Raw genomic sequence first — 11,307 nt, 5'->3', positions numbered from 1 at the left:
GCCATTGATGACTTGTCCTAAGCCTTAAACCCATTCCATTCGATGATCTTTCAACTACCTCTCTAGTTAAGCCTTTTGTAAGCGGATCCGAGACGTTATCTCTAGACTTGACATAATCAATAGTAATAACTCCACTAGAGAGTAGTTTTCGAACGATATCAAGTCTCCGTCGTATGTGAAGAGATTTCCCGTTATACGAATGCTCGCCCTTCCTATTGTCGTCATGGCTATCGCAATGTATGCATATTGGTACCAACGGTTGGAGCCGGAGAATGAAAAAAATTTTCAAGAAATTTCAAGCCATTCAAACTTTCTTCACCGATCATGTCTAAAGCTATGAACTTAGACTACATTGTGGAGCCGGGCGATACAAGTTTGTTTGGAAGACTTCAAGACATTGCTCCTCCACCAATGGTAACAACATATCCACTTGTGGATTTTATTTTAGGTCGACCGGTGATTCAATTGCATCATTATACCCCTCAATAACCGTGGGATATTTATTATACCGCAAAACAAAACTTATAAAATAGGATATATCGTGATAACGACTACACTTTAAAGTGACATCATGATACCTGTGGATGGTTGACATCAGTTGTGGCCACAACCTTTTAAGAATATATATATTCTCAACCATTCCACTTCTTGTAAGTCTACTTCTTCAAATATCCAACTAATAGCACATTCACCGATGTGAAAATCCAAGCTATTGCTGATTTTTGTCATTATCATCAATTGGTTCTTCGATTTATGAACCAATGAATTTCTACATTCAATGAACCGTCTTGTCTTTTCAAAGAGTTGTCTCTCAACATATACATTTTATCATGAAAAGCCACAACCTTTCAAGTGACATCCGTTCACGAAATTAATGAACACGACCTATAATGAAAGACATACGATCAATCTCATCAAATTAGTAGTTCGAACAACTAGTCCTTACCAAGACGGAACGAGTTATGTGAATATTTCACAAACTAGCATATCAATACCACCAAAGGCATACCATGTCAATAGCACAAAGGACATATATTGTGGGGTTGACATAATAAATATTGTCAATAAGTCAACATTTTTTGATTCTATCGAAGTTTTATGATTTGTGAACCAGAAACCAATATCCTTTACTATTGGTGGCATATCCTACGAAATAAATTGTGTTTTCTATAGGCACTCGATTGAGTATTTTGGTAATCATAAGGATAGCTTCCCCCCACAAGTTCTACAGGGAAACAAGAACTTATTAACCAGACATTCATTTTATCAATAATTAATTGAACGTCATATTTATCAAACAATAGACAACGGGTAGCGTTTCACCAACATCCATGTTAATACAAATAATTGTATTTCAATAGACACATATGTTCATGAAAAGTCATGACATTTCTAGTGACACCCTTTCATGAAAGAACATAACTTTTCTAAACAAGTATATAACAAATTATCAATTTGGTACTAGTTAATCTCAATGACCACCATATCAAAAATCCACTAAAGATTTTACTCGTTTGGCGTAATATACAAGAATGCCATCATTTTTCATATTTCTTGTTATTCCAAATTAAACACTTAGTCTAATATTGACCTTGTCATAAGTCAGGAAGCCCCCACATTTCAAATAATTAAGTACTATTGGGCAACTCAAAATTAAAGGGCATATGAAAAATTTCTCTCCATAGCATCAAATCAAAATGCACATTAATGATTCTAAGTCAACATGCATATAAAAAATAATGCCCTCAAACATTTTGACGTTAGAATCTTATTAACCAAACTTCATGCTAAGCAATCATTCTTAACTGGTGCCAAACATTTTTTTTTCTTCAGAAAGCATCACAAAACACCCAACTTTTATTTCCATCAAGCCACTTGCTTATTCTGCAATTATACGAGACAAAGTACGACACAAAATAATTTTCTTATTACCAAACGTGGCTTGTGGTTTTAACAATTCCTTTGAAGTGTCTTATCTCGTGATTGATTTCATTTGCAAGATGATATGCAAGGAATGACGTGACAGAGTTCTCCAGTTTCAAATGTCAAAACAACAACTTGTCAAATTGGAGCAATTAAATCAATTGCTAAAAGCATTTAGGCCATCATTTCTTTTTATGGTTCTCAAGCAACTAGGCACGAGGCCATCATTTTTTTTTTTATTTTTTTTTTTATGGTTCTACCAACTATAATTCAACCTTTCTATTTTATCAAATAGATTCAAGAAAATTCTTATATTACCCATATAAAAGTAAGGCGAGAAAACGCCGAAAAGTCACCAAATTTTGCTAAAAATTGCATAATATATTTTCATTAGACATGGTCAAAATACCCTTCACACTGACACATTTGGAATAGATAAAAAACATATTACCCACTATCAGTATACTTAATTGAGATGGTAGCGTTAACATAAGTATGGAACAAAATGTCTATTGTCCATTTAGCTTTTAATTGCCGCAGCAATTTTGTCAGACATATTCCATTTTTTTTCCGTCATGTATCCCTTTCTTCACATGTGATGAAATATTCTATCAATAGATATTCTCAATAAATACAAAGATAGTGACTTTCTAGGAATCAAATAAGATTTTTTCCTTCATCGTAACTAATAGTTCTGGACAGATTTCAAAATTTAGCATACACCCAAAACAAAAATAATTTGTTTTACAAAGGATTTCCAGAGAAATTTATTTTGACCCAAAATAATATATACATATTATTTTCTTGATCTCAAGAAATACTTACAAGTATTAATGTAAGCCTAATTCATGTTTTACTACCTTGCAAATAATATTCCACACACTTCGAGCACGCTACCATATCATATACCAACTGATTAATTTTATGGCACGCAAGTAAAATATACTTTAAGATCATCAACTAATAAATGTCTACCCTAACATTTATAAAATCTGAATTTCATAAATCACAAAGAGTAGAAAAATAAAGAATGAACAAAGTAAAGAAGTAGAACCTTATTTCGCCCTTCCTTCTTGGCGACTGCCTTGTTTTTGTTTATTCCAATCTACTTATTGAGATGGAATTGTATTATCCTTATCCCTGGATTTTCTTAATAAGCATGGACAGGTGCCTCTCGTTGGTTTAACTTTCAATTGACGCACGTTGAATTCAGATTTAACTACGTCTTATGTAACAGTGAAACCATTTTACACTAGTAGAAGTGTAGAACAATATGAGGGCTTCAACCTTTACTCATGTACCCACTCTATGTGTTTAATTCTTGCTTATATTTTCTTTTCTAGTTGCCACACATAAGATTTTTTTTTTCACTTATATTCTTAGCAACATACAGGACAAGCCCAGTCAATTTCCAAGACACATTTTTTCACAAGGATTATACATCCTGAAATTGTAATGACTGAGCAAAACTAATTCCATGAAAATAATGGAATGAAAAGGGTGGAAATTTTGTACACAACTTTGTTATCCATGATCCCTCTTCAACGATCATATTTATTCCAAAATCATCAATCAAGAAAAGATTTCTCACGATACAGATAAATCATGCGAACCTGGCCACTAAGAAATCCTCTTATCTAATATGATTCGTTGTCTTGTAATTGCAGACAACACGACATTGCTTCTAATAAAATGACGAAGTTTTTATATCTTCAATCCGAATACACAAGCAAATTTAATAAAACGGTGAAGTTTTTATATCTTCAAACCGAATAAACAACCAGCGAAGATTTTATATCTTCAAGCCAATTAAAAGTTACTAAATCGGTAAAGTTTTTATCTTCTTTAAACCGAATAGTAACTTGGAGTAGAAAATCACGCAGATTTTAATCTCCAAACAGGGGAGTAGAAAACCACAAAGGTTTTAGTCTCCAAAAAGAGTATTGTTTTATCTTCTGAAAATAGTACTTTTATTTTATTTTTAATCTCTGTAAAGTTTTTTTTCCCCTACCGAAAATAGGACTTTTTCCTCTTCTCGAAAAGAATAACTTTCTTCTCCCTGAAATGAGTAACTTTCTTCTTATCAAGGTTTAGTCGCCAAAACCGGGGTAGAAATCACTGAAAAAATAGTTTTAAATCTGAAGGCATACTTTTATAACTCAGAAAAGAGTACTTTTATTTCAGAAAAAAAAATTACTTTCTTCTTTGTCAAAAGAGTAAGATTCTAGTAGATTAACAGAATACAAAATATATAAAATTACTAATTTCCTTAAGACTGTTGTCAATTTGTATTCGGAAAATAATCTAAAACAGAATCTGAAAAGAGAGGAAAATAAATTCGAGTCCACTGAATTCACAGTGTTTCCTTAAGAAAATTATTCCCCTCAAGTACCCGAGGTTATGGAATATATCCTCCGAGGATAGAACGAATTAACTCACCAGCGTAGCGGTACCTTAAACCCCGGTGAACGGCGAACTCACTCGACGACAGTAAATTACACAAGAATTTTAATGATGTGCAAGAAGAAGAAGAGAGGAGAAATCAGAAAATTCGTAAGGAATATCTGAAGGACTGAACAGATTTATATAGCCATTGGTCTGGTTTAGTGAAAAGGTACAACTCAAAAGTTGCAACTTTTCAGTTTAGTTGCATCTTTTCAGAAATATTTCCCATTCAACTCAACTAAAACCCAACAAGGGTAACATTAATATGTTTGATGAAATCTTTGAATTGGCCATTTTTGTAACTCTTAATAGCCAGTTCAAGACGATAAGCCGTATCGTTGATTTTTGTGGCACAAGTTTGATAACCGTCGTACTCATCTAAAAATAACTCATTTGCTGTCTTTTTGGCGAGATTTTGGGCTGTTTGAAGGGAGCTTTCTAAATCATAATCACCCAAAGTTATTTGAGGAAAAATGGATATTAGGAAAATGCATATGAGCAGTGAACTAATGGTACCAAAAAGACTCACCATATTTTAATTTTAGCTTCTCTTTTTGGTTTTTGTATTTTTGGATTTGATGAAGCTATAGTTATTTCTCATATTTACTTATAGGAGTAGTACTTACTGTTTAATAAATGCTGCATTTAATAATAGTAATTGAATTTCATCTAACCCCAACCTATTATAAATGACTTTTTCCGTTACAAAATAGGGAAAATAACACTCTATGGCATTTTGGGTAAAGTATTTACCCGAAATGGCCATTTTTTTTTTTTACATTTTGTAGCCTTCATCCCCTTTTTTTTTTTAAATAATTACCCGAGATAGCCACCCCCCTTCCCCCCCATATCAAACTCCAAGATGCTATTTTTCCTTCCAAATCTCTTTCTAATGTTGGTGTTTTTTTAAGGGTAAAGTGTGTATAAAACACATACATTATGTTACACTTTTAACATTGTATAAACACTGTATAAATATTGTATAACACTGCATAACACTGTAGAAGTGTGTATAAACAACTCTTATACGTTATTATACATTTTTATACAAGGTTTATACATTGTCTACAGTAGGTGTATAAAGTTGTACATTGTTGTATAATGCTGTATATACAAGCTGCGGCCATAATTTGTTGGGTCATAGGTTTGTAATTTAAAAATATGGCTACGCAAATGTAATTTTGTGTGCTAAATTGTACGTTACTGAAATTCTCCCTACAAAATATGCATGTCTCTCATAATTGAAGTAGGATTGTAGAAGCTAAGTTTTTGGTTAGAAGTGATAAGTAAATGCATTATTAATATACTAGTCAATTTATCCGCGCTTTGCGCAGTTAGAAATTAGAAAAATCATGAAACAATTTTCTATAAAATTTAGTCGAGCTATAAAAGATAAAAACAACTACAGTGGAAGAGGAAATGTTTAAGTAGGTGTATATTTGAATGTACTATAGTGGAAGAGGAAAAGTTAAGTAGGTATATTTCAAGACTAATAAATTGTGCAAAATATTCGTGGCTATGTATTTAGAGACTTTTCGAATAAAATTAAACAACCAAAAGTGGGAGGCTTTTACTTAAATACATTTTACTGTTTTTATTTTTATTTTATATATATATATATATACATATATATATATATATATATATATATATATATATATATATATATATATATATATATATATTTACGGTTATTAATTATCAATATCATTTACTATAAGTAATTAATACTCTTAATATTTATGGACTGTTTTTTTTGGATGTACCTTATTTCAAAGAGCCTAAAAGTCTTTAAATGTAGCTATTAAGCTTTTCTTCTTCCACTATAATATTATTTATTAGATACTAAAAAATCATTTTGATCTTTTATGACATCAAACCTTTTCATTCTCCTATAATTATGTACTAGGGCAACGGCTGTAAAGACGGCCCAACATATTGGATTTAGAAATTCCATTCTCTTTTTTGGGAGGGAGTGTTTTAGAGCTGGTGTTAAATGACATAGATGTCATTCATGACTAATGAGTTAGATGGTTATTTGTATCTCTAAATGCATACTACTACTTGAACTGACGTTTCCATGTTGAAAGATGGTGCAATGTATGTGAAGTCATAAGATGACACTTTTAAGATGAAGTATCCATTCATGGATATTATGATTGGCAAGTGTTGCATTGTTTATGGCTGCATTATTTAAATCATTTAAGGGAAAACTATTTACACGCTATACTATCTACATCATGGAGACTGTGGTGCATTTTCTGTCCTGTATTTTACTTTCTTGCTGCTTCTTAGTAGCGTTTGGCAAAAACAACCTGCAAAGTTGTTAATGAACTATTGTTAGTGATTATCTCTCAAAGAAAAGAGATGAAATGCAGAAATAAGGCTAAGAGATGAAATGCAGAAATAAGGCTTACTTAGACATTGCATAATAGTTCACACTTCAAAATTTACCAGAGAATGAGGACATCAACTTGAAATTTCAAGCAAATTCAAATCAGCAGCAACTAACAAAAGCCCCAAAAGCCTGGGTTATATGTTACTGATTTTGGGTTACCATGAACTCCACACATGCTTTTCTCCATTTATCTCCTTTCAGGAAGTGCCTTATGTAGTAATACCTCTATCTACCCCCCGGAATAATAAGGGAGCATAATAAGGTTAATAGTTCAGATGAAAAACTACGGGGATTACTCTTTTAGTGTCTACCAAAATAGATACAATTTCATATGGTCCAACCAACCATTTCATCAAGAAGCTAACTACTTTACTGAAATTGTACTATGGTTATTCATGTTGCAAAAGTAATACCGCATTATTGAAGAGAGTACAAAACTTGACTGATGCAGTAGCCCTTTTAAATGCTTTAGCATTCTCAGGAGGAAGTCACAAATGCTTTGCTCTAACATTCTTTGTCCAGATGAGATTGAAATGGCTGACCGTACTGGGAGGGTGTTTCTTCAATCAGTGCTTTATGATGGGAGACCACTCTTCTTTCTCAATTGTGTTAAATATGGACATGTCTGTAGAGAGAGCACTGACCAGGGAGCTCCTGCGAAAAATGGGCAACCTAGAACCAAGCCAGATGACAGAGGCAAACAGCAGGGGCACAAGGTAATAGTCCAAAGGTGGTTACCTCAAGCTAAAAATAAGGTCCAAAACCTGCATCAAGAACCCAGCTGCGTGGAGAAAGAGGCACCGACTATTTAGAAAAATGCTTCCTATGGAGCAGCTCAATCTCCAAACAATCCCAAAGCTAAGGCTACTTTAGTCACCGCTCCACCAATTGAATACTTTTTTGTGAATCTCTAGGATAGCAAAATCTTTGAGACAACTGAGTAGGAACCATCCGAACAAAAGTTTATACTAAACAGAAAACATAATTAAAAGCAAAGTAAAGCTCGGCAAATATTTATCATCAGATGACACTATTCTGTTGTCATTCAACTTACTTACAATCGGTAAAAGCATATGCCCAGTTTTATCCACAAGCCCATGTAGCAGTGGCAACAGCCCCAAAAAAAAAAAAAATATGAAAAATCCTCCTCAGTTGTATGTTAGCTATGAAGGAAATAAATGAATATATTACAGGAAAAGGTTGATACAAATGCCACCTGGGGAAAAGAAAATAGAAGCAGACTTTTTGTGTCCTTTTGCTATAACAGACAGAATACGAAATTAAATTAAATTAAGCAAGCAAACTAAAGTTTGACCTAGACCTGGATAACACCAACACCAAAAGTTGCAGCATTACTTGAAGAAAGCCTTTTAAATATGTAACTTCATTATTAGGCTCATATCATTTGAATAAACATATCAATAGGTATTTGAAGAGAAAACAAAAATGGTCATGAAGTATGTGTTAAGTTTCTTCAATACTTTTGGTTAAGGTCCTCATCACGTCAACAAAAAGTTAGGGAACACAATCAAACTATCGATACTGAGAATCAAAATGTTACATCTAGCACATAATTCATGACCTTTTTGTTTTTTGCTTATTGACAGATAGAATACTTGGTAGTTTCATAGTTCTACAAAGGCAGATAAATACATTTCATTAAAGCTATCCACACACCAACTTTTAGCGCTAAATGTGCTCTGCTAGAAAACTTCCCCTTTCTGCATCGAATTTTGGAGTCTATACTTTCAAGAAACTACGACTTAATCCCAACTTATTGGGGTTGCTATAGCCTATACTTATAAGATAGTAAAATGAAATAATAGATAACGATCTTAAGGAATTAAATTTAAGATGCACCTCACGAAATCATGAATGTCATATAATTAAACACTTAGTCAAACATTACCGAAGAAGACCCACTTGTATAGAAATCCAAAAGACACATTTTTTGGAAGAGAATTCTCGATGTAGAGAGTTGGAGGCTTCTTTGGTTGAATTGAAACAAGAAGAAATTAACCCTGAGTGTCTGACTCCTGTGTTGGTCTGTTAAAGCATAAGACACTTGGATTGAACATGCCGTGTCCACGTAGCCAAAATGAAATTTGCAATGACAGACTTACCCTTAAATTGAAATTAAATACCATGAAAGCAACCATGTTGAAACCAGGCTTTATATAATATAATATAAAATATGGTTAAATACAATGTTTTTTTTTACTGTGTACATTTGATATGCGCATATAAGTACTAAAAAAAAATTACCGTATCATTAGAGATTAATTTTAGATCTCTCGGAATTTTATCTTCATTTAAAATTTAAAGAAAAAATTAAAGATAAAGACGAATGAAATTTAAACTTTTCATTCTTTTTCCATCTTCCTTCCTTTCTTATGTCCTTATATAGCAGTTCATTTCTCGATTAAAAAATAGCTATTTTAAATTCATTCTCCTCTTCTTCCCTATCTTCTTGTCTCCTTTCATAAACAAAAACCTTTCGCTATAAAATAATTTCATTAAATATATTAAAAATATTGTTAATTTCAAAAATGTATGTATCTCTCTTGAAAGTTCCTCCTAATGTTTAATGCGCACATCAAAAACACAAAGTAAAGAGAATCCGTAGGAGTTAATGTTTAGATAGAAATCTCCAGCTTCATGCTCTAGAAGTATCTTAACGTTTATTCACCTGAATTAATTTTAACATTAGAATCAGTAAAAAAAAATATAATAACATAGCCGAGAATGAAATGATAGCAAGAAAATAAAGAATATGAAAAAACGAAAGAAAAACAAAAGAAGAATAGTTAATTGAGAAATGATATAAGATGAGAGATAGGTGATTAAAAGGAGTTACAGAACTAAAATGACATAAATGTTTAACTCAATATAAAAACCACGATTGAAGAAAATAATTCTGTTCCAAATTAATACAGCATTGATTATACATTGATTTCAAGAAATGGAGGAAGAAAGAAGTAGAAGGAGGAGAGTAATGGAGAGAATAAAGGAAACGATAAGTTATTGGTAATAACTCTTAATTGAGCAATTGTAAAGAAATAGGAATATCTGCTTTTGAATATGCACCAAACTTCATTTTACAACATCTCTTTTAATACTCTTTTTCATTAATAAATTTTTCAAGAAATGGATTTTACACTTCCTCTAATCTTTTTCCATTTACAAAAAATTAAAGATACATCCAAAAAAGGAATGAAGATATATTAGAACGTAAGCTGGAAAAATAGTAGTATAAAAAGAAAGTAGGGCCATACCTTGCTTCTGGTGGAGTAAAATGAATATTGCTATCTCCATAATGTCAGTAGTGTTAAAGTAACCATTTCATGCAAATATCATACGACAAAAATGAAACATGAAAGAAATAATTCATATTACTATTATGTAAGAATTCAGATAATACAATACACATGCATATGTAAATTAAAAACAGTAAAATACTTAAAATTGAAACACTATTTCTCCTGATTATGCTTATTGTTACCGGATGACATTTGTTTAATCAAAATAGCACATTGGGGAAGGCTTCAAACATAGAGCAAAAGAAAAAAACGAAGCAATAGGATATGATCAGATTCTCAATAAATTGGGATTGAAAACATGATATGAAACAATTCTACACTATCTTAATTAGTCGGTATTTATAATAGAACACTAAATGTGAATTTATGAGAATAGAGAAAAATGGGGAGGTGAAAAGGTATCTAACTGATATACAATTATAATGATCATCGAAATGTAATAAATAGGTTAATACAACGTGGGAGAGGCTTTTGGTAATTCAATTAGTTAGGAAATTATTGTGTTATTTTATATACAGAAATGAAGGGGAAAATGTCAAAAAAAGGAGAAAAAAGAAAAATAGGAATGGTGGCCATAGAGAGGTGCCACATCACCTTGTCTATGCCTAACTTTATATTATATATAGATTTATTACTACTATTTTACGTTTTTCTAAGCGCAGTATATAACAAAAATGTTTTCTTACTTCTCTGCAACGAAGGAGAAGACAATTGTGTTTCACATTTGTTTTTTTAGTAAAAGCAACCTGTAGAGAAGCAGCTTTTAAGTCTTAATATATTCAGTTGTGCAGCAACTTTTAAGTCCCAAGTCCCAACCAATGTATAGTGTAGCTACTACAAAACACATTCATATCTCTAGCTAAAAATGGTGAATTGGTGTTTATCTAATTATTTATATTATAAAATCTCCATAGTATTAGATATCTAAGAAACTACAGAGGTGCATGAACTTATATCTTCAAGTCGTACCATCTTAGTTATTGAATGGAATGTACATAGTTTAAATAATGTCAGATCCCTTGTTGGAACTGTCTGACTTAAGTGAGTTTACTAAAGTTTGAATATCTTCGACAACCTTTTGTCCTCCATCAAATATGCTTCTGCAACATCTACCAAAAAGAAAATCAAAGTATAACTAGAAATCACAAAAAAAAAAAAAAAACTTTTAAATCAACTACTTTATGCGAGATCCGACATTTGTCGGGGCTCTTCGTGAGAAAA

General features: G+C 31.9%; 1 long non-coding RNA gene across 1 annotated transcript; it reads right to left on the bottom strand.

Moving 5' to 3' along the window:
- Positions 1–6,488: 6,488 nt before the first annotated feature.
- LOC132037580 (uncharacterized) lies at positions 6,489–8,277 on the bottom strand. Its single transcript, XR_009409926.1, has 2 exons — positions 7,309–8,277; positions 6,489–6,683 (listed from the first exon to the last, which is right to left on the bottom strand). It is a non-coding gene; the product is annotated as an uncharacterized LOC132037580 (long non-coding RNA).
- Positions 8,278–11,307: the final 3,030 nt, after the last annotated feature.

This window comes from Lycium ferocissimum, chromosome 11 (assembly GCF_029784015.1).
Source record: "Lycium ferocissimum isolate CSIRO_LF1 chromosome 11, AGI_CSIRO_Lferr_CH_V1, whole genome shotgun sequence".
Lineage (NCBI taxonomy): Eukaryota > Viridiplantae > Streptophyta > Magnoliopsida > Solanales > Solanaceae > Lycium > Lycium ferocissimum.
The sequence above is the reverse complement of the archived record's forward strand: the minus strand, read 5'-3'. Positions and strand labels throughout refer to the sequence as shown.